Consider the following 22,887-nt stretch of genomic DNA (forward strand, 5'->3'; position numbering starts at 1 on the left):
GCGGAGTTGTTGCACAATAAGGTCAGATGGTCAGGACGAAGCCTACGGCGATCTTTTTGGGATGCAATTGCATTCACTGCCTGTTCTACAACAGGTTGCTAAACCCTCAACTTTTAGTTCTTGTTCTTAGCAGGGTGCTAAAATTGTTACCATGTTCGGACAGCTATTGGGCTTTTTTTTTTTAGCTTCTTTCATCTTTCCATCTTGCTTTCAAAACATCAGTATTTGTCTTTAATTCCGAGGGGATATATTTAGTCTTTAGGAAATAAGTATATAATATTTCTGCATACATTTACTTCACATTGCATTTTAGCACATAACCCAGCAATATCAGTTTTAGTTATCTAACGTATATTCCCTATTTTTTTCGATCTAGTAGTTTCATGCTGCTTCAGATTTGATTAATCTCACAGAAAAGAGCCTGTAAACTCAGACTTGTTCTATACTCATCAAACCACTTGGCACAGACTGAGTGATGTTTCTGACCAATATATTACAGTTGGTCTAAATTCTTCTCAATTCTAAGTGCTGTCAATTAAAACACTTTTTTTCCTTCTTCTTCTTTCTCCCACACAACTGGAAATGCTGGATTGCAATATAAATCCTGGAGTGTAAGAAAACGTAACAGGCCACCGCTCCATCCAGATAAAAACATCCTGCCTTCTCCTGGCTGCAGCTTTTCAAACAGATGCTGGTTAGTTCCTTCTAGAGAAACAGCAGGTCTAAGCTTTTCAGCAGCACGTTAGGTACTTCCTTAGATGCTGAACACACAGGAACCCCAGAAGCTATTGGAGGCACTTCCCTGATTCAAATTTGGAGTTCCTTCCCTGATGAAAGCAGGTGTCTTGCAACTACATCATCATCACATTCTTATTGCAATCTGTTATTTGCATAGCACTGCAGCAAAAATATATGGTTACAGCTGCCTCTCTCCATTCAATTGCCTTAGAGTACATGCAGCACCTCTGTTAGTGACCCCCCAAACTGGGTTTACTGTCCTTTCTCAGTCTGCAATAATTTGGTTTTCTATTTCATCCACATTATGTTAAGATTTTTTTTAATTTACTTCTACTATTCTGGTGTTGACAAAGGCATCGCCTTTGTGGGAATCAACTGCAGGATTCCAGGGCATACCAAATAACTGCTGGATTTTAAACAGTGAAAGATCACATGCCCTTCTTTTTCCGTTCCTCTTATAATTTTCTGTTTCTGCTGCCCCTCCTGCTCCCCATCTCAATAACTTCCCTTTGGATCTACTAGCAACTGCAAGGACTTTTTTCAGTATATCCAAACATTTGTGAGCAGGAAAGACATGAAACATCTAAGCATGAGGGAGAAAAAAAAACAGGAAATTTTACTGGATTCATGGTAGAAGCAGCTATGGGTTTATCTGCACATCTTGTCTGTGAATTTACAGACACTTCTGGGCCAGAGAGTAGCAAACATTGGCATTGCTGTGTTCAGGTTCTAGTAACTATTCATCCATACTGGGGCAGGAACATTACTTCTTCAAAGAACCACACAGATCACTGCATACGATTGGTGCTGGTTTTAGTACTGAATAAATCGCTAAAAGACCGTGGACTTTTATTTAGTCAATGCGAAATAAAGAATTTGTAGGAAGTGATACCTCCAGCAACTGTCTGTCTGTGGAGCAAACAATCTGCTACTCGCTTGCAGAAAAGAAGTGAGAATGGTACTTCTGACTGAAGCTGCAGGAGCAGGTTATGAAGAAAGAAAACACGTCCTTTCGTCTTTATCCTCAGTATACACAACCACAAATATCCAGGTCGCTGCAACTGTATATGTCAACTAAGCATCATTTCAGCTGCTTTATTTACTGTGCCTTATTGTGCAGTTTTCATTAGGAAGAAGTCAAAGCCCTCCTAGCAAGCGTTTTGTAATATTGGGAATGAGGACTTTACAGAATGCACAGCTAAACAGCTGCAAAGGAAAGTAAATCTTGCCCATCACAGGTTTCTTAATCTGCCTAATCCACCAGGCAAAATGCTCATTCAAAGGTCTGCAAGAAAGGACTGCTTTGAAACATTGCACTGGGAAGTCGCTTTGCCAAAGGAGATGCTTGCCCACTAACACTCAAGTGGGACGATTTTGTACACCTGAACGTAACTAGCGTTCAAACAGTTAGCACAAGGCACCTCAAACAGCGAGAAGCAGTGATTTAGGATGCAGGCACACTGCTTATAGCGAGAGGGAAAGGGGCATATGTCCTTATGCGCAGTACAGCAGCTTGCTGTGAGCCACAGCACTGTGTCAGCTGCACGTGCTGAGGCCCGATCACACAGGTCCTCCCTGACTCCATATCTGGTTTTTAAGAAAAGGACAACTCTCCCCGCACCATGCATGGACTCTCAGAGATCTCCTTCCCAATATTTACTATCAAGTGACTGTACATAACTAGCGGGATGAATCCTCTCATGCATGACAGCCCAACCTGCACAGTGTTTTCATAAAGATCCTGGTAACACCCAGTGTTACACTGCTGCCCCAAGTCTTTCTTCCTTGCTAAAACCACGTTGAAAACACATTTCTTTTTCTTGCTCTTTCCAGGCCTCTACTTGTTATCCTTCCTGATTCCAGACACTACAGAATGAAAACATATTTTGAGGAAATTGGGACAAGTATTTCCAAAACAAATTCTACAGATGTTTTCAATCAATCCTGTGGTTGAAATCAAGGAGTTACAGGGCTGATGAACAACTACAAATAATACATCCCGATTAGGGCATGGTATTATTAAGCATTTCACAGATGACAGCTTACCCAGTCAACTTTAATGCTGTTACATTCATAAATTAATAATCCAATTCCTGGATTGTGAAAAATCCAAACAAACCCCAGTGCATCTCAGTAGATGGTCCTGATATCTAACTGATTAGCTGAATATTCATGCAACAGGTGCCACATTTTTTCCAATCCAGGAAGGAATCCGTGTATTAATGTGGTGTTAAATGGTGTGGTATCGGCTTGCAATATCATCTTTTAGGTGAGATATGAAACAGAGATCTGATCTATAATTGTATTCATGGATCATAGGGTCTATTTTAGTAAGCGTTAAGGCTGGTGAGCTGTACAGGGTTTATTGTTGACTGACTTGGTTTCAACTCTAAAATCTCCTTTGCAATTTCCCTTGAATACAAGTCGTACATCCTGCTCTAAAAACGTTGCAGTGTCCTGGTTTGTGAAGAATACCACTGAGCTGGAAGTGCTGCTTTTCTCTCCAAGGGAGTTTATTCCCACATACAGAGGCATAAGGAGAGGACCAGTTTCAAACCTGACTTTCTAAGGTAAGCAGTGAGACACACACCCTCCCTAACATAAGTTTCAAAATGAAGCTTGCGCTACTAAAAGGTTATTTTACAGTTCTTTAGCGTGAAAGATGGTATATAAATATGGAGCATTTCATGAGAGAAAGCTACAGCAGCAGTATTTTATAATTTTAAATATAATTGCTTTTGTCCTTCAGCATCTTTCAGATCTGCCTATGAATGTCTTTGGCACTAATGAGATATAATAAACAAAATAAACATGAAGAAAGAAAAAAAATAATTACAAACAAATGGATAGCAATCATTTTTACACATACAAAATGTACAGTAGGTTGTTTCTCTCAGAAATTCAGTGTGCATATATGATAAGTCTGATCAGCTGTTCGCCGATATCTAAGTCTTGTCTTTACTTGAAGTTTTCTGATTAGGATTTTAGGTATTATTTCTGATGTTTTTCCAGATTGACATCCATGGTCTACTTTGATAATGAATACCCCAAGAGAGCACAGACACAAGACTGGGTCTCAGAAGCTAGGAGCATTTCAATCAAAGATGGTTTGTTAATAATAAAGTAAGAAAAAAAGCCATTTGCTTCTTTTGCAGTGACTGCAGCGCTGACCCTCTCTTGGTCCTGCTAGGCCTGTCTGAGCAACAGCAGAGTTCAGTGGTAATTAAAGCAACAGTGTTGTGAAAAAAGTGTGAATTACTTTTACAAGAAGACTTGGATGTTGCTACCGACTGACAAAGCACAGCAGGAGAACTCTGCTGGATATTAAAGAGCTATGGTAGTCACTGTATTGTAAGGTGGCTTTTCAGCACAATGCAAAATTGTGACTTTTCACAAGTTTATACCTCAGGAACCATTTGAGTTATCGGCTTAAAATTTAGTGTGTTTTATAAGGCACACAGCAGACACCATAAATGTGTCACACTTGGTAAAATTTGGTCCTGTTTAAATTATGTAGACCCTAAATTCAATTTTTACCCTTCAATTATGGCTTCACTGGGTAATTATTGCAATATTACAGCCCAGGCTGTTGTGCAAAATTACAAAAAGGGCTACATATTCAGACATCTCTCAGCAAATTATTGCAGTGTCAAATAGCTTGAATTTCCATTTTTGACATTTTTAAAACTAAAAAGCATAGCACCTCACATTTTTGGCATGCACAGGGAATATATACTGGATATTACACAGCAGCTCTGTACTGTATAAATATCCTTTTAAGACAACATGGTTCTGTGAGGCAACACAAAGGACCAGTTCTGACAAATGCTTCCCTATCTCAATGTTTCTTATACAGTCATCGGAAAAAATGCATGTTACAGCAGTTTATTCTTTTTTGTTAGCATGCAGTGAGAACAGGGGATGGATCCTGAACTTCATTTCGTGCATACGTAGAGCCAGTAAAGACAGCATATATGAACACCTTTATTCCCATTATTCTGAAAAAAAAAAAGCTTAGAATTCAGCCCGATAATCCACAGAATAAAGGGAGGGAATCTTTAACACAATGTGATGGTGGTGTCCTTCAGAGTGTGATATGATTTGATTCAATAGTCAGTACAGTGGATTCTGAATTAGTTTTCAGTACACCGTGAAGAATTTATATAACCAACAATATAAAATTTTCATTTTAAGATTTGCTTAAGAGCTTGAAACAGCAAATAAGGACTTTCTAAATATTCACTCAGGTCCTATTTTGAACAAAATCTTGGACCTACTCTGAGCAGTCCAGCTAATTTGCAATTTACACAAAAATCACAAAGAAGGGGGTATTTAGTTGCATGAACTTTCAAAGTGAAGCTTAGCACTTTTGTCCCAGCGGATGTGCACAAAAGTCTAATGGAATTATGAAAATCTATTTATGAGCCTAGGACAACACTCACAAAGAAACGTAGCCTGATATTTGGTGTTATCCCTGGGGTTAAAAGCCCCATTAGCCAAGAAAAATTCTTCCTTCCCAAATTTTTTTAAGACAGTTGGTGTGTGCTCTTCACTATTGTAAAGAACAAGGCAGAGCCTGGGTAGCCCATAGGGAAAACACTACACGTACATTCAGTTTTGCAGTCCTGGGATTAACCCAAGACAAATCACGGTACGCTATTTGGCAGCAGTTTGACAGAAAGAGTCCTCTTGTTAGTACAGCAGTTCCATAAACTCTCTTCATGGTTTCTTGCAGTTCAGGGAATCACTCTGTTGTATAAATCCAGTATCAGAAGAATAATTTTCCTAAAGTTTTGTTACATCAAAATAAAACCGTGTATTTCAGACCTCCCCCCCACTGCAGCTGGGGGGTGAGTGGGGTGTGACTGCAACACACAGATGTCACAGAATAAAGGAATCAGGAATATGCAGAAAATGAAGTTGGAAGAGGAAGGACACACACACAAATCTCAAAGAATTGGAGGCCCCTTCTCTAGTACATGTCCACATGATGGGTACTGTTTACTGCACATAGACAACAAATATCATAAAAGATTTCTTAATATTCTACCTGTTTGGGGTTTCCACACCACCACACCTGCCCCATATTTCTAGACAGACAACATGCACCCCTTGTTCAACCTTTTCTATCTCTTAATGCTTAGGTAGTTCTTAAGACCTGACGTAAGTCTTTTGTGCTAGGAAAAATAAGAAAAGCTTTCTACAATTCAGAAACACAGTTCAAAACAATAATCCATCACCTAAAAACTCAAGTGTCCTGTTATCTCTCAGCTATATATACACAACTACACATAAAAATAATCAGCTCTCGAGCATCAGTACTTTAAACACAATATCAAAACAAATATACATGAAACTAGTCTCTTTAACCATCACTGACTCTTAGGCTGCCCTGTTCCTATCCATAAAAAATTCTGTCCTTGAAATCAAGATTGTGAACAATGCTTTTTGACTAATTTACAGTTAACAAACCTTTGGTGTCTGCAAAAATAATATCAAATATGAGAAAATTAAATCAGTCCCCCTAGCACAGCATCTTTTAGTTTTTATTCAAGAAAAGCTTGATTTTTGCAATGATGCAGCAAAAGATTTGATGATGTGCTTAATATTAAGCATATGTAGTTGCTCATTTGCTTAAGTGCTTTGCTGGATGAAGGTCAGAGTGTTTCAAGCCTTAAAGGACGAAACCTAGATTTTGTTTCCTGCCCTTTTCTCACACTGAACATAACCAAACTAATAGCAAAATTGATTAAATCAATGCAAACCTTAGTGCTCAATTTAGGACATGGGATACTGGATCAGTCAAACCTCTTTCTTCACCATAACCTTATGAAAGCCACAAAACCTGCATCTGGAATTAACATAAAAAAACATGACTGCCTGCTTTCTCCCATGACAGATGGGTAGCCTCAAAATTCCAGGTTGAAGTCATCATTTCTTACTTACGTGTTTAAGGAGGGCGAATTGCATTATTAACTAAGGGGCTGACGGGGCTGTTTACCCCCAGCCACAGTCACATGGCGGGGGTTAGGCTGCCATGAGGTTAAAATCCTTGTCCCATCAAAGTGGTCTTTACTCTTTATTCCAGCAGCTGACTTTCATTCTGAGGGAAGCTGCTGGTGTGAAATACAGACTGAAACGGCCCATGGAGAAAGGTTCCTTGAGTGGGACTATTTGTGTGAGTGAGAACCGCTCACCACTGGAGAAGTCACATAATCAGCCACTTAACTTGAAAGCCCAGTACACTCTATGGAACAAAACCAGTGAGCAATGTGTCCAATTAGTAACAAAGACTCAGTTGCTTTTTGATCACATTTTATATCTTTCTCTTGCTATGTGAAGAGAAATGCAACAGATACAAATGCATGTGACATGTCAGTCTTCAACTCTATTTGTCAAATGGAAACAATTAGAACACAATTAAATGACAGTCCCATGCTAAATACATCAAAATGAAAACAGGCTTTTACAGCATCATTCCAGTCACATTCTCTAGCAGTTGGTTTATCACTTAACACTACTGCTCGGCTGAGCCGGATTCTTTGCTTGCTTTTTGATCAATTTTACAGTTAACCTGAACTTCTCTGATCAATCAGATCTTTAGATATTCACAAGCTCAACCTTAGAAAGAGCCAGAAACCTTAATTTAATTATTATCCAGTGGGCCTATATGAAAGTGTGCATATAAAAGCCAGTATTCATACTAGTCAATTGTTTTCTTCAGCGGTGAAAATAGTATTTATACTGTGTAACCTTTACAGAATAGAGAAGAACAGAAATACCTTTGATTGCTGTTTATGTGTAGAAATATGGATTCTGAGATGTTACCAGGCAGTTCACATACCTACTTAAAGAACTTTCTCTACACGTAACAATTCTGATTTCTTCTCAAGTAGGAAACAAATTTTCTCCATTTTTTCCCCCACCTGTTTCAAAAAGAGTTTATGGTAGTGTCCCCTTGTCACTGAGCAATATAATTCTGTGATGCAAAAAACATAAAGACCCTACATACAAAGAGCTCTGGCAGAGGTTAATTGTGAACTCAATGACACAGATTCAAAGCACGCTATTGAAACCTGTTTCTGTCCAAGCAGATGACAACTCATGCAAATGCAGAATTTGTTTTCTGAGAAGTAGGTGGAAATGAGCATTCCTAACACTGAAATCAACCAGAAAAGTCAGGCAAAAAAAACTTTCCAAGGCAAAATTAGTCTAACTTATAACTCCTTTCAGGGGCAGAGGACACAACTAACCCTGCCAAGTTCCGAATATTTCTTGAATGGTACTAACCATCTCATGTTACTTTTAAGTTCAGTGTTACGTTTCCCAACCTGTCAGCAACAGCCTCAGAATCAGGAGAAGGATAAAGGCAGGAAAGATGAAAAAAAAAAGAATGACAAAGTAAAATCAATGCATTTTGGGTGTAATCTTCATGGACAGAGCAAACATGCCTGCTTTAAAAGTTCTGAGAGCCTGCACCTGATCACTGACTTTGATTCCCTTACCATAGGTAGAACTAAACAATAAAGGGACAAATTGCCATGTGAGAATATAAAACCTTCCCCCCCCCCAAATCACCGAATAAACCCTAAGACTTAAGTACGATTACAAGACTGAGAAGACAAGTTGTTAAAATGACACAACAGGTTAGGAATGCATTACCACTAAAATATTTTGCCTGTTCAACAATGTATGCAATGTATGTTCCTAAAATACTGTTTTTTAATAGATACCGATAGAACACGGGAGGTTCTGGGTGACGTTTCATCACCACTAGTGCACCTTTTAATTAGTATGTAATGAACACACTTATTACTGACACCGCATCTTTTATCATGTTAAACTGTTGAGACTTTCTGCTAGAACTATCAAATATGCAAGATAGCTGTAGTAAACTGATCACTCAGCAGAGTAACCTACATAAAACCTGTAGCCATTTTACTTACGATATTCCCTTGTAGTGCAAATACTGATTCCTTCTAAGTAGCTTGGGAAACTAACACACACACACAAAAACCCTAAACACAAAAAAAAGGAAAAAGAACAGGTGGAAGAGTGAAAATATATAAATAGACATGTCAGTATCAGATAATTATCTTTTTTGCTAATATGTGTTTTGTCTCAACATTGACTATGGCTAACAATCAAATGCCCTCCTACTAGAATTCATAAAACAACTCTGGTTTTCCCCCAGAAGAGAAAGATCCTGCCTTTCCACTACATTACAGATAAAATAGTTCATTCTCACCATAGTAGCCTGAAAATATTGCACTATAAAAAGTACATTTGATTTTAAAAAGTACCTATGGATTTTTATAAAATGAAGGTACGAGCACTTAAGTAAATTACAGTCTTGTGGTGTTCACAGATTGCAAGATGTGCAGCAGATATAGGTGAGTTGAAAAGATCATTTGTAACTTATTTTTATTGTGTCATGTGTCATCCTAACAAGGTAACTTTAACAATTAGATGCTGTTGTAAATTAACATGTATAATAGTTTTGCTTCCGACCTGGATTCAAAATGGGATTAAGGGAGAACAGGCCTTCTGCAGTCAGGACCTCGACCTTTCTGCCAGCAAATAGAAGAGACTGAGTCTATTCACCGACAAACAAGAATGCAACAGAGAATATGCAGAGGCAGCATAATGTGAGTTTGTCAGAGGCAGTGTGCCTGCAACTGCAAATGAACAGCAAAACCCCTAGTTATCTACAACCGTATGAGTGGTATAATTTCCTGTAGAGACACCGCTGTTGGTCGCACCACTTGGTTGCCTCAGCTAATCACCTCATTTGCCTGCTTTGGCCATTTGGTGAGATAAAGAATGAGGCACAAAGGGGTGGCAAAGTACGGTGGCACCAAGGGAATGAAATTTAAATGAAGCTATGTGAGGTTAAACTAACAAAGGTAAACATACAGTATTGTCTAAACTGCTTTTTTTGTTTATGCAGAGGTAGGACCCCCCAGTGCAATGCCTCAGGTCTGACAGAATATCCCAGGGCAATTGGAAGCCCAAAGTTGTGCTTTCCCCACAGTGGTAACACAAAACTCTTAGAACCGCATGTCTCAGAACACGAGTCCTAAGAAACACGGGTGGGTAGAAACTTCTGCATGTGGATGTGCACATAAGCTACAAACACGTAGACTATGAGAACAGAGATGATGACACACACACACATTAATATTAAACACAAGATATTATGATAGTCATCAAATTAGGATGCAAAATGAAGCCTACTCCTCTAGCAATTCAGATAGACAGTTCTTCGCCTTAAACGAAAAGCAGAGAATCACACTCTCACAGCAAATCCCCCCCAACGGGCCCAAGGCAGGTGTGATTCTGTGGCAGACCAGGGACTTCGCCTGGAACTCCTGAAATACTTTCTACGGGCCAGCTGGACTGCTCAGCCTTCAGGGCAAGGCATATTACAGGCTAGTGCCGAGCGAGCAGCACAAGTGTTCAGCATGAGCTGTGCCTTTAAAGTGGTTCTTTTGTCCTGTCTGCAAGACGAATGTAGTTTGCTGAAACTGAGTTTCTTTAGCCCAGTTTGTATAGGTATGGTGGCTGGCAATATCTGCAGCCAAGTTTTGTAAGGTACAGCTCTTGAAGGTATCTCATATACTAGTGTAAGTGGTAAGTAAAATAAGAAGAAAATGATGACATTCTTCAAGAAACAGCTTTAGGTCCTTGAAAATGATTATTTCGGTTTGCCTGCAACTGTAAAAATGAGTTTCAGGTAATAGCTTTTCTTTTATATAGTAAATGATAAATGAGCATTTAAACATTGACTCATCCACCAACGAAGATATAAAGAACATAAAAACTCACTGTGCTAACAGGGAGTTTGAGGACTAAAGTCACCTGATTTTTCAACGTGGTGATTACACCATAAGGATGTTCATTTGTCTTTACTTCCACTCCAGTGTTCCAAAAAGTATATATATTTCCACCAAAGACAATCAACCCTTTTAGCTTCTGCCATTTATATTTCTGTAGTAACCCCCACAAGAATCTTCTGTTCAAAGTTCATGGGTCTTTTATGACCATAAAGACTGTAACTGGAGTATTCTGACCTCAGGATATCTAAAAAGAAAGAAAAAAATACTAAAAAAAAAAAATAATCCCGAAACCAACCCACCAACCTCCTCCAGTGTTCCCTCCTCACTCAGTATAGGATTAAATACCCTAAGAAAAAAATCCTGTGGAAAAAAAGCGTTATCCACTTTGATTACCAAAAGCAGTTTGCACAATTGGCTCCTCTTTTGGTCTCAATATGACAGGAATGAGAAGTTAAATCGTTATGTTAGGAACAAGATTTTTCAAACGGCGGGGGGAGTCTAAGCCAAAATAATAGAGTATGAGGGAGTTTTCTGATTATTAAGATGGAAGTTTTGCATTTTTCCTAGAAAATACCTTTCCAAAGCTTTATAATGAATACTGCTATGAGAGAACTCCAACAGCACAAACAGACGTTCACCTCATAATAACTATTATTTAACAGATCAGCTGAATTTTAACATTTCAAGAGACAATCTGTGTTCATGGTGAGTCAGAGGTATAATTTCTTGTCAAGGTTTTATTTCAGTTGTCTCCTGCATTATGAAAGGAAACCATAGGAAGCAAGTCATTAAGATTTTACAGTGCTCCATGCAAGGAAATCTTACATTAGGTTTTTTGAGGCTTGGGGCTGGGCTTGTTTGTTTTGAATCAAGAAGAAAATTACTCACTGCAATAGTACAGCCTACATTTTACATTTTCTGTTCTGAGGTATAAAACATGTTTCTTAGCTTTCTCACTAACCTACCATAGATGTACTTGCCCAAAGTTTATGCAGCTCTTTGAAAACAAGTCAAGAACTTAGCTAATTTTAGCAAATATGTATTTTCAAGTAAAAGCACGTCTTGTATGTTTTGTTCATCGAGCCCTTTGTCTCCTTTCTCCAATAAAATGGATTCCTCCTACTCAAATCCTTAGCAGACAATATTGTCGTAAATTTTGGAAGTGCCCTTCACATGTCAAACACTATCATAATGAAAATAAGCAAACAAATTAAATTATGCAGACATTTAAAAGTAGAAATTAATGTATAAACATGCTCACGGACCTGTTCACTGGAAACTTTCGAACAAATAAGTCAATGAGGAAGTCAGAAATAAAGTTATTTGGTTCAAGGACGTGATTTTCCCCCTCTCTATTGACTGATAGGTGAAGAATATTGAATTCATTAATTTGGTGAGATTTACTTTCTAGCATTTAAAACCTTTGGAAAAGAGTTGGCTGCAGCCCTCTGTGCAAGTTGTTATGTCCTATAAATGGTTTCCTGTGGTCTCAATACTGAATTAAAAAGACCAAGGATGTTGAAGAGTGTGTAAATTAACTAGGGTCTTCAATCACTGGCATTCCAGCAGTCAGAGAGTAATTCCTTAATTGGAGTTAAGGTATAAACGAAGGATGGAGTCAGCATGAAAAAGGGCAAAAGCAGAGTCCAAAGTAGAACTTGCTCTGTAACATATAAATGCAAACTTTGTCATTGCAGTAGAACAAACGAAGCGTGTTTGACAGTAATGCAATAGTTCCAGCCTAGTCTGTTAAACACTTCCTGTTGTAAGACTCCTCACTTAAGGTGCTTATAAATTTGCCAGACTTTAATAATTTGGGCCAAAGTTTCCTCAGAATGAATTGTTTGATACAGGTTAAGCAAAACCAGTAAGGTTTTTTCTTAAATGATGCTGAAGAGAAAGCATTGGCATTACAATTAAAATCAAAAAACCTCTCCTGCTTTTCACAGAGAAATATGCCTTCATGCTTTGAAACACTGACTTAAATTTTGGAAGGGAAGTTACTGTGAGGTCAGAATTTTGTCATTTGTTGTCTCTAAAAAAAAAAAAAAAAAGGCTCCCCCATTCAATAGATCCTTACACTTTGCAAGAACAAATGTCCCTGAAGATTCAGCCTGCTCTGAGTACGTTCCAGTCTAGAGCTGCTACAGCACTGGAAAATGGCATGTCCCATCAGGCTCTTCTCCCTTCACGCCCAAATTGAAGGACTGAAAGCAGGAAGTCTCTGCTTGTCACACTCCCCTTCCTGGCCCCCAACATGCTCAGCATATTTTGCTGACCAGAAAGGTCTCTGCACTGCCATCACTGCACTGCACATTCTCCAAAAGAGCTACCTTAAAGTGAGAGCTTGGGCTGAGGAATAGGTTAATACCCACAGCATTCCTTCCAACTGCATCCTTGCCTCATTCACTATGAAAGAGTGTGTGAATCAAAAGTAAACTGGCATATATGAGTGTGGGCACAGGGATCCCTACTTCTCCTGATACAGACATTTGAAAAGGTCCAGCGAATAACTTGGAGAATTCCACAACCTTAATTGTGGTATTTCTTGCCTTCAGAGCACTTAACTTTGTAACCCCAGCATTCTTCCAACATGGGTTTTAAATGTACTACCCTACTTGCATTTGGAAATGAACAGCCACCATCCCACCAGGTTTCCAGCCCTAGTCACTCCCATTTTAAAAGATACACCCTAAGGACTGACATACATAATTCAGGTTTTTGGATCACAGTAACCCCTCTGAAACCTCCTGTCTTGGCTGTCAAAGAAATTGACCTTTCTCAGTTTAAAGGTGCTTTCTCATAGGAATCCTCTCAAAACTTAAAGGTTTTTAACATCCATCCAAGAAAAACAATATCTGAAAGTCTTTTGGACTCCACTTCTGGGCTTCTGAATGTATTCGTCATTAGTAATCTTGGAGCTGGCTAATGTTTTCAATCACTTGTCCAAGGATAAATATATATGTATCATATCATCTATGCTGAAATGCAATAAAATACATGCATTTAATAAACAATTCAATAAATAATAGTCTTTAAGAATTCCTTGAAACATAACCCTGCATTTCAAGCCCTTTACGTGAGACAGCTTCCACACACAGTTTCCTTTTACAGCTTACATATACAATCTGAGTCATCAGACCATTTAACTAAGGTTGAATGTTGTATGTAATTATATGTTATACCCTGATTTCCAAGATGCTGAGCTCTGGAAACTTTTGCTGACTTTGAAAATAAGACCTAACTGTACAAATAAATGTCACGTAAGCCGCTCACTACGTCCTTTCCATGGCACAATAGCTACATGGTAATATTATACTTTCTCCCTTCTGCACTCACTGTTGCTAAATTTCCATTTTTGAGAGAGGATAATCTCACTCAAACTCAAAAGAATTTCAATGACCAGAGGGACTGAGTAGGCCCAGGTTATCCCACATGGTGGCCAAGTACAAAATCAAGTCATTCTGCGGGCCACATATAATCATCAGAAACAGGGTCCTTGTGAGAAGAACTATTCTATATAAAGCCTGAGCTGTGTTTTGCTAGTTCCTACTTACTGTGGAGAGAGACGACCCTGATCGCATTCTTACCTCAGGCACCACTGAGGTACCTGAAGTTATAGGAGAAAATCCCACCCTGCGTCAGTGAGGACATGGTGGTTTTGCTGAGCAAGCAGCCTGCAGAAATGATAAACTCTACAGGGATATCCTGCAGATGTTCAGTAGTCCTCAGAGAAAAGCCTTAAAGTTCCTCTACACAAGCCTTTCTGTTCCCACACAGCACTGACAACATATCCTTTTTGTCACCTCCTCCTTTTTGCCAAGATATGACAGTTAATGTTGGCTGCTTTAAATCCCCTGGCTGTTCCTCAGTACTGTATTGGGCACAACTGCAGTCTTCAGCAGACAGCCACCAGGTCCCTCAACTCAACTGGAAGCCTTGAAGCTCTGCCAGCTCACATGGCCACCACTGTTTATTAGCTGAGGATGAATGTCATGTGTCTTCACTTGCTTGCAGGCACATAGCAAGCAGAAACAAGACATATCTACTCAAAGCCCAGATGACAAAAAAGATTATGTGGGTGCTTCTATTTCCTCCTTTCACATTCTACTACCTAGAAATAGTCCATGATCTTGTAAGAAGGAATCTCAAAGTCATATAGAGAAAAAAACATAGTAACTTTCTGCATGCACCTTGTCAGAACTAATGAAAAGCCTTAACAAAACTCCTTTAATAGAACAACCAAATTAACAGTAATTATAAATAAATGTGAGTAAGACTATGCCTAAATCATCCAGATTTTGCAAAACTTCACAAAGTTTTGGTTTCAGGAAGCATGGGGAGAGGAAGTGTGTTCATAGAGAGAAGGTTGGAGATACGTTGCAGGCACAGCTAGGAATACAGTGTGCCTGCTTGACCTCAGTCTTCCTTCTCAGGGAAGGAGAGCAACCCACAGAGCAACTTCCAAATGGTCACATAAAATCAGTTTTAAGCAACTAAAAGGGCTGAATTTTAAAATTTTACTCTTTATCTCAATACATGACTTCCTACCAAAGTTGCAAGTTCAGAGATATTTTGACAGACCTCGTAACTGTATTTCATTTTGCCATGAAGAAGTTTGCAAACAAACCAACCAGATAAATGGGAAATTATCACACCATGGAGAAAAAGTTGTTTCAATGTGGTGTTGTTTTTATTTCTTCCCCCCCTCCTCTCAAAAAAAAAATTAAAAAAATCAGATAATCGCACCATTACTTGAAACCAATTATGCTCTGTTGAAGCATGAAGAGGTTCTCTGTCAATCCTTTGAGTTCAACTGATCTTATTTTCACTTGACAACAGATATCTGTAGGTGTAACTTGTCTAACAGCACCATGGTTTGGCTGTACCGGAACTGCTCTTCAGCAAACCCTTCCTTCTCATGTCACTTTTCAAATAAATATTTGTAACTTTTATCTTGAAAATTCTCAGCTTCACTAAACAAATACAGTCTCTGAACACAGGATTCTTTGTCCTTTATTTATTACAGATCATCTCCCTAGCACATTACTTAAAAAGACTGCAAAATGAAGAAAAAAGACAGTGTGACGAGCTTTCAGCTAAAGTACTTAAACACATACCACCTTTTTAAAGTTTTTTTTTCTTGAATAAATTGATATAGTCAAGCCACTTAAACTGCTGGGTCATGTCCATCACTGGAAGAAGCATGTTTCTATAAAAAGGAAGTATGAGTTTTGTCACAGAACATCAATACTAAAAATCACTAGGCAGACTGCTTGGGTGAAACGCTGGATCTGCAAAGTCAATGGCACAAGTTCTATTGACTTCTGTGGAGAAGTCAGTCCCGGTTCTCTCAGATGACATTGAACTATGGATGTACTTTGGGTACCTCAGAGATATAAGGAAAAGGCAAACACTTAGGTCTTTCATTTTATTCACAGCACTGAGTGGCAAAACACAGTCATTCCTGTAAAAGCCTGACACATTTAAAAACCTACATCTTTTCTGAGGATACACTGCCAATGACACATTACTACAGGTACAAAGCTAAGTTTTAATTGGAAAAAAAAATATATTTACTGTTTGGTCCAGATTTTTTAATGGCTTTCCATTTCTTAGAAACATTTTAACCCAGTGAGCTGAAACAACAACAAAACTTCCAGCAGCCCTAGTACTGGGTACTAGGCATGCCTAATTTGCCTACCATTGCCATTTAAATTCAAATTTTCAGGAAAGATGTTTAGACCTGAGCCTTTGCTTCAAACCCATCTTCGTATAAAATCTCCCCTGTAAATTTTATAGGCTGAATTAAACTTGAAAGACCATTAGCTGCAAACGCACTCTGTATTTCTGGAAAAACTTTCAAAAGTCTTATGAGCCAGTGCTGTTTCAGATGGCTCATACAACTATCACACTACAGCATCAGAAACTAAACTGAGGTCTAGCAACATTCAGTATGCCATAGAACTTGCTCTGGTGGAAGGCAGGATGAAATCACTGCAGTCCAGCAGAGATCTACTGAGGAAGCTTACTCTTTGAGGGATAACATTATTAATGGTTATAAATATGTAAAGGGTGAGAGTTGGGAGGACAGAGCCAGGCTCTTCTAAGTGATGGCCAGCGACAGGATAAGGGGCAGCGGGTGCAAGCTGGAGCAGACAAAGTTCCATGGGAACATAAGGAGGAATTTTTTCATTGTGAGAGTGACGGAGCACTGGGACAGGCTGCCCAGAGAGGTTGTGGAGTTTCCTTCTCTGGAGACACTCAAACCCATGTGGATGCGTTCCTGTGTGATTTAGTCTGGGTGATCCTGCTCTAGCAGGGGGGTTGGACTAGATGATCTTTCAAGGTCCTTTCCAAATCCTAACATTGTGTGATTCTGTGATTGTTCCAACCCCACACAGTGAAATACCAGAGAATGACTGCAGCGGGGCAGTTTCTGAGATGCATAAAGGCTTAAACACACAGTGTGCTGTGCTTTAGCACATCTGAGCATTGTCTCTCAAATTAAAAAACAAAAACCAGGTAGTGAACTCTTACACATTCACTACAGTGTTTTTTATTGTGGTGTCGGGCAACATACCAGGTTTAACCACCCATACCCAGGATGGTAAAACCCAATTAGGCAAGTTACCAATTTAGGGATTTAAGTTGGTAATTGTGTCAAAACGATGTCATGACATCATAGCAACAATGTATCAAACCATACTTTCCTGGCAACAATATATCAAAGAATGAAATTGTAGCAACAAGGGTCAAAGGTCACAACTGTAGCTACAACATACCAAAGAGCAACATTGTAGCAACAACATATTGGAGCAACCACATTATGGCAACACTACAAGGTGCAACACTGTAGCAATGATGTATCAAGTGGTAAGGTGTTAATAGATGGGAAAGTAATTTTAAATTACAAGAGCAATGTCATTATTCTTTCCCTAGGTCTTCCTTCTTCCATCTGCTCTGTCATTCCTATTCTCTGTACATCCCCAGTCCTGTGGCTGGATTGATGCCACCAGGACTACCACAGTGGTAATCTCTACAGATTTTAGAGGGAGCAGACATTAACATCTGCACAAATAAATTCTTTATTGCATTACTCAGAAGCTAAACTGAGAAGCATTAGCATCCTGAGTTCAACTCTCAAGTTTCACAATAAATCATATTTTACCTCTCTTTTTTTCAGTACTCTTGGTCCTATTTAACAAACCATACATCTTCCCAAAGAAGTAACTCTAAACACTCAAGTCTTTCCATTCTGATTTTAAAGGATCATGCATTTTATTATTTGATTCCCTTACGTGATTGCAGCCCATTCCTAAACTGAACCTACTACCAGCTGTAAACTTGCCTACTATACAGTTGCTTAACTTCAATGACAATTTTATTTTAAAACTAATTCACATGACTAAATAAATTGAAATATTTAAGATCGAAGCATAGAATGATAAAAGTAATATAGATATTTAAGATATAACACAAAGGTTTTAATTAAAACACAGAAACTTCAATTTGCTCCTAAAGAAAACAGTAACCTTCACTTGATTGATTCTAGAAGTGTTGCTGATATATCTTGTTATAGTGGCATGAATCACATATTAATTAACAATTTGAGTAATTAAAATGTTTTTATTCTTTAAAGGTATCAGAGACGGAGCCAAATATCTATCACACACACGCAAAATTTATGGTATCCAACACGGAAGGAAATTTAGTGCTGAAGGAAATTTAGTCTGGCTAGCTACTACAAGCTTTGAGGTAAGCACTTTAGCTTACTTGCCTTATGATGATATGCACAAACCGAGCTGATCAAAGACATAAATCTGTTTATCTGAGAATATTTTTGGTGTAATACTTACAAATAAAGATATATGAAGCCCCTTCCACTTTTACAGGGAATGCACGACCATTTACCACTTCTGTCCCAATTCAGTGTTTCTATGAGCTCCAAAAAGCAATTATCTGTGTACAGAAGTATACCTGTACAACATCATTACCACATAATTTCTCTAAAGAAACTAGAAGTTCCTTAGTGTACTTCAGCAAGTCACACATTTATTTGCTTCGCACACAGAATGGCCAAAATCCCACTGATGGCGGGAACACCAGCAATATGAATACTGGTTTTAGTAACTGTGGTTATTAATACTGTTACTGATACTGATCTTTATAACAAATACCCTCAAGTGTGTCCCTTTTTGTCGGCTGCATTCTTGATGGAAAACTCCCTCCTCCTCTCTGGGCGCCAGTCCGGCCGCCTCACACAAAGCTTGCCCAGGCTGGTCTCCCACACGCCTCACCTTTTGCCCGCCCATTTAACTTTCAAGAATCCTGACTTCCTACCTGTGCAAACAATTCAGTGCCTTCCACAGCCTCCAAAGTTGGAGCGTGATCGCTCTTTTACGTGTTCCATGCTTTTTTCCCCCCTCACATTTTTGTTTTGATTAGTCTCCCCTCGCCTCTGTTTCCCCTCTCTGGGTGCAGGTGCTCAGGGGCCTGACTGACTGTGAGGGGAGGCAGAGCTGCCCCCTGCTGGGCGCGGCCGGTTCCAGCTGGTTCTGGCCGGTTCCAGCAGGTTCCTACCCAGCCCCTAAAGCGAGTTTAAGAGCAGAGAAAATGGCGCCCAGGGGCGAGGCACGAAAGAAAAAAAAACCATGAAAAACGGCTCCATGAGACATGGGAAAGGGGTGGGAATGGGAGGATGGGTGCTTCAGCTTTGGGACAGAGACTGGTAAGGGGGGGAGCGGGTTCACCTGGCAGGGCTAGAAAGGCATAATGGGGAAGAAACCCCACACTGGTGGTGCTGTACCAGCCCAGGCTGGCCCATGCCTACATTAAAAATAAATATATATATTTTGAAAAGTACGAAATCAGTGCATAACTTTGGTAACTATCCTGGGTTTTACTGAGATTCTTGTCCAAAAAACCTGTTGAACACCTCGACAACTAGCACATTATACTGTCAACTCTAAACTTCTGATGAAAAATACATATGTACATAAATTTATATGTCACCTCAAGGAGTGTAAAAATATACAGGTCCTGTAAACTATATTTCTGTACGCTGGTTATTGTGAATGCTAGCCACAACAACAGAGACTTTCCTGTGTACCTGCATGTATTCCAGCTTATCAAAGTTCAGTGGGAACTTTTGCTCTTATTCCAAAGAGCTTTCCCAACAAATCACACAAAAAAATTAGCAACTGTTTCCCATGTTAATCTGGCCCTTTAGTATTAGCACACTTTAAATATTCCCCAGCACTGTCAATTCCATCCACGTATAATTTCAGAATTTAAACTTCCATCCCAGTCTGGATTCAAGCCCAGATATTTCTATGTTAGAATCTCTGCATTTCCACATTGCGATAACCTTGCTCACGCATCTATGTAACATGGGCGAGATATCTTTCATTTCTCCTCAATGGGAAGAGAATGGCTCAACTGCAGATCATAGATCTTTAACAACTGGAGTCAAACTGCAAAAGCCTGTGTTGGCAGGTCAACAGTTTGAACTTCTTTCTCTATACATCTTCACTTGCCATCAGGTCAACACAAATATTTAAGGGCTGAGCGCAGCTGTGAACAAAGCAAGCCAGTGCTGTCGAAGGGGCACGAATTCTTCCCCCTCGCAGAGTGTTCTCCTGCACACGCCGCAGCAAACCACACAAATGCTGCTACTGTCCCTTTACCCTCCCCGACAAAATCCACCCGACGCTGGGTCCAGCTCACAGGTCTGAGGACTCCTGAGCACTTGATTTGCTGGCAATTGTGAACGCTGTCAAAATTACTCTACAAGGCTGATTCCATCCCTCCACATTTTTCATAATACTGCTCAGCAGTTGAAGTTTTATTCCTACCAAATCTCATTGCCTGTGGCCTGATGATTCCAAAATATTGCTTTCTATCACCCTCTGGCAGAGTATCTTTCTGCATTATGAAAAGAAGTACATACATTCTTTAAAGTAGCAAGCATTTGGAATTGTTCGGTCCAAGTACTGTCCATCACTTTGTGAAATGCGGGGAACCAGGAATTCCCTCAGCAATGGCAGAGACTCACAAATGCTGTAGTTTTTTCTAGATGTTATTCTGAGCTTCTGGAGCTATAGAAACCTGAGGTTCACAGGCTAGTCAGCTACAGAAGGACCAGCTCAATGTTGGCAGATGCATGTGATTTTGCCCTTAACACACTGTTTGAGAGAAAGCATTGGCTAATACACTCCCAACCTGGATCTAACTGCTTGTCTTGGCTCAGCAACACACTGTAAGGACTACATGAACAAAATAACTTTGGGATTCCTGAGGTCTGCCTAAAGGAATGCTTTAGTTTGAATCAGGGTGGTTTGGAAGCTAACACAGAGGAAGTTCTCAGGAGCACACCCCATGTGCTCTGCTACTTGGAGATAGCTTGTGAGACCTGACTAGAGTAAAAGCTCCAGTAAATACCTGTTGAAGCAACAATTATAATTCTTCTTTTTCCCAGACTTATCATCAGCTAAAAGTAAGTTAAAAACAGCAGGAGTGTCATATATCAAGTTCTGCTTTAACAAAAAAATCTGGACACCAGGCTCCTGGAGCTAAGGAGAAATTCCTTAACTTCCACCAGATGTAGAATACGTATTTTCCTTTTAGGGCAGCTGCTGGAATAAATGGCTGACACTAAACAGTGAATGCTACTGCAGGCCTGATTTCATCCAGCCCCCAGCATCCTCTAAAAAAGGTAAACAATCACCAAGTATGTAGAGGATTGACAATGACTAACCAAAGCTTTCTCATGAGATCTGGGACAATTCAGTGAAGACTGAAAAGATGAGGGAGGCAGAAATTAAACTAAACACTACTTTCACTGACCTTACGTGCCTTGAGACTCACTTTCATATATGACCTAGGTGCCATGATTAAAGAACGCAGGAGAGGCAGAGCCCCACTGCAGCTTTCAAAGCGCACTCCTGACATTACAACATTCAGCCATAACAGGAGAAGGCTACACCTGGATCAAATGGATTCTTACTGACCATGGTGTGGAAAGTTAACACAGGAGATAGCCTCTGCCTAGAAGAGAAACTAGGCTTGAGAAATACTACAGATCAGGATCTGTAAGTTTAAAAAATGAAAACCACACAGCCAAAACAAAACCCCCAAGTATCCTATGTCCACGTTTCCCCACAGCATGGTGAAAGCCATTCTGAGGTACGTAAATCTTTCCATTTTACTGACATTAGTAAAGGGAGCAGAAAATAGACCTTTGAATTGTTAAAATAAAAAATGTAAAGTAGATGATTAAAGCACAGACTTTTATACCTGCCCATTATTTGCTTTACCTGCATGCTTGAGGCTGGGGGAGGGGGAAAGCCCATACACAAACACACATGCACAATGGTGTCAACCCTTTTCATCTGATAATTTCAGCCAATAAAGCTGTGAAAACCACTAAGTCCCACCTTCAAAGATGAGTTGTCCCTCTCTTTTTCGCCAGTCTCTCACTCTTACACATACATGCACATAGATGAGCTGCCAGTTCTATTTATTAGGCTCCTCATACACAGGGAGCAGATAGCTCATCTGCATTTTATCAGGTGTCTGTATAATTAGAGCTTATTGCAAACAGAGATATTATTGGTATATTTTATTACTTGTCTATGAGCAACCGAACAAAGTAAGAGGCATAAATGAATTCAGTTTTACAGTACTTTGTTTTAAACAAATGTCACTACCTACACACACACACCTAATTATCAGTTCTTACACATTCTGCCAAATATCAAGCCTATAGTTCATAAGCCAGACTCACGACAGGCAGTAAATATATTCTCCCTAATTTAAAATTTTATTGCAAAATACCCTCTGCACTACGTTAACCTACACTAAATCACACCATGCAACACCAGCCTTACCGGTGTTTACTTACTCATTCAAAACTGGAAAGCAGTAGGAATTCATATTTCCAGCGATCTCTACTAAAGACAATAGAGCCATACAGACACACTGCGATACAACAGTGCAGGATGAGAGACTGAGGTTGTTAAAACACTAAAAGATTAGTCAAGAGCCACTTCATTATTTTTAATCACCTTTTTTTTTTTTTTTTTTTTAAAGACTCACATCCAAAGCACAGGATCTGCAGAAGCCTTTCAAAAGTTCCCCAGCAGCTCCACTAGACTGTATTAAAATGGAAATTTTTACCTAGAGCGGGCAGAGCATATCATGACTGTGATCCACCGTATTCTACTGTCGGGCAGGATTGTGTTTAGCAGTGTAAGTTACTGAAGGCCATCAGATATCTCCGTAACAAAGAAGAGTATGCTCAGGAATG

This window comes from Gallinula chloropus, assembly GCF_964237585.1.
Source record: "Gallinula chloropus genome assembly, chromosome: 3".
Taxonomy (NCBI): Eukaryota; Metazoa; Chordata; class Aves; order Gruiformes; family Rallidae; genus Gallinula; species Gallinula chloropus.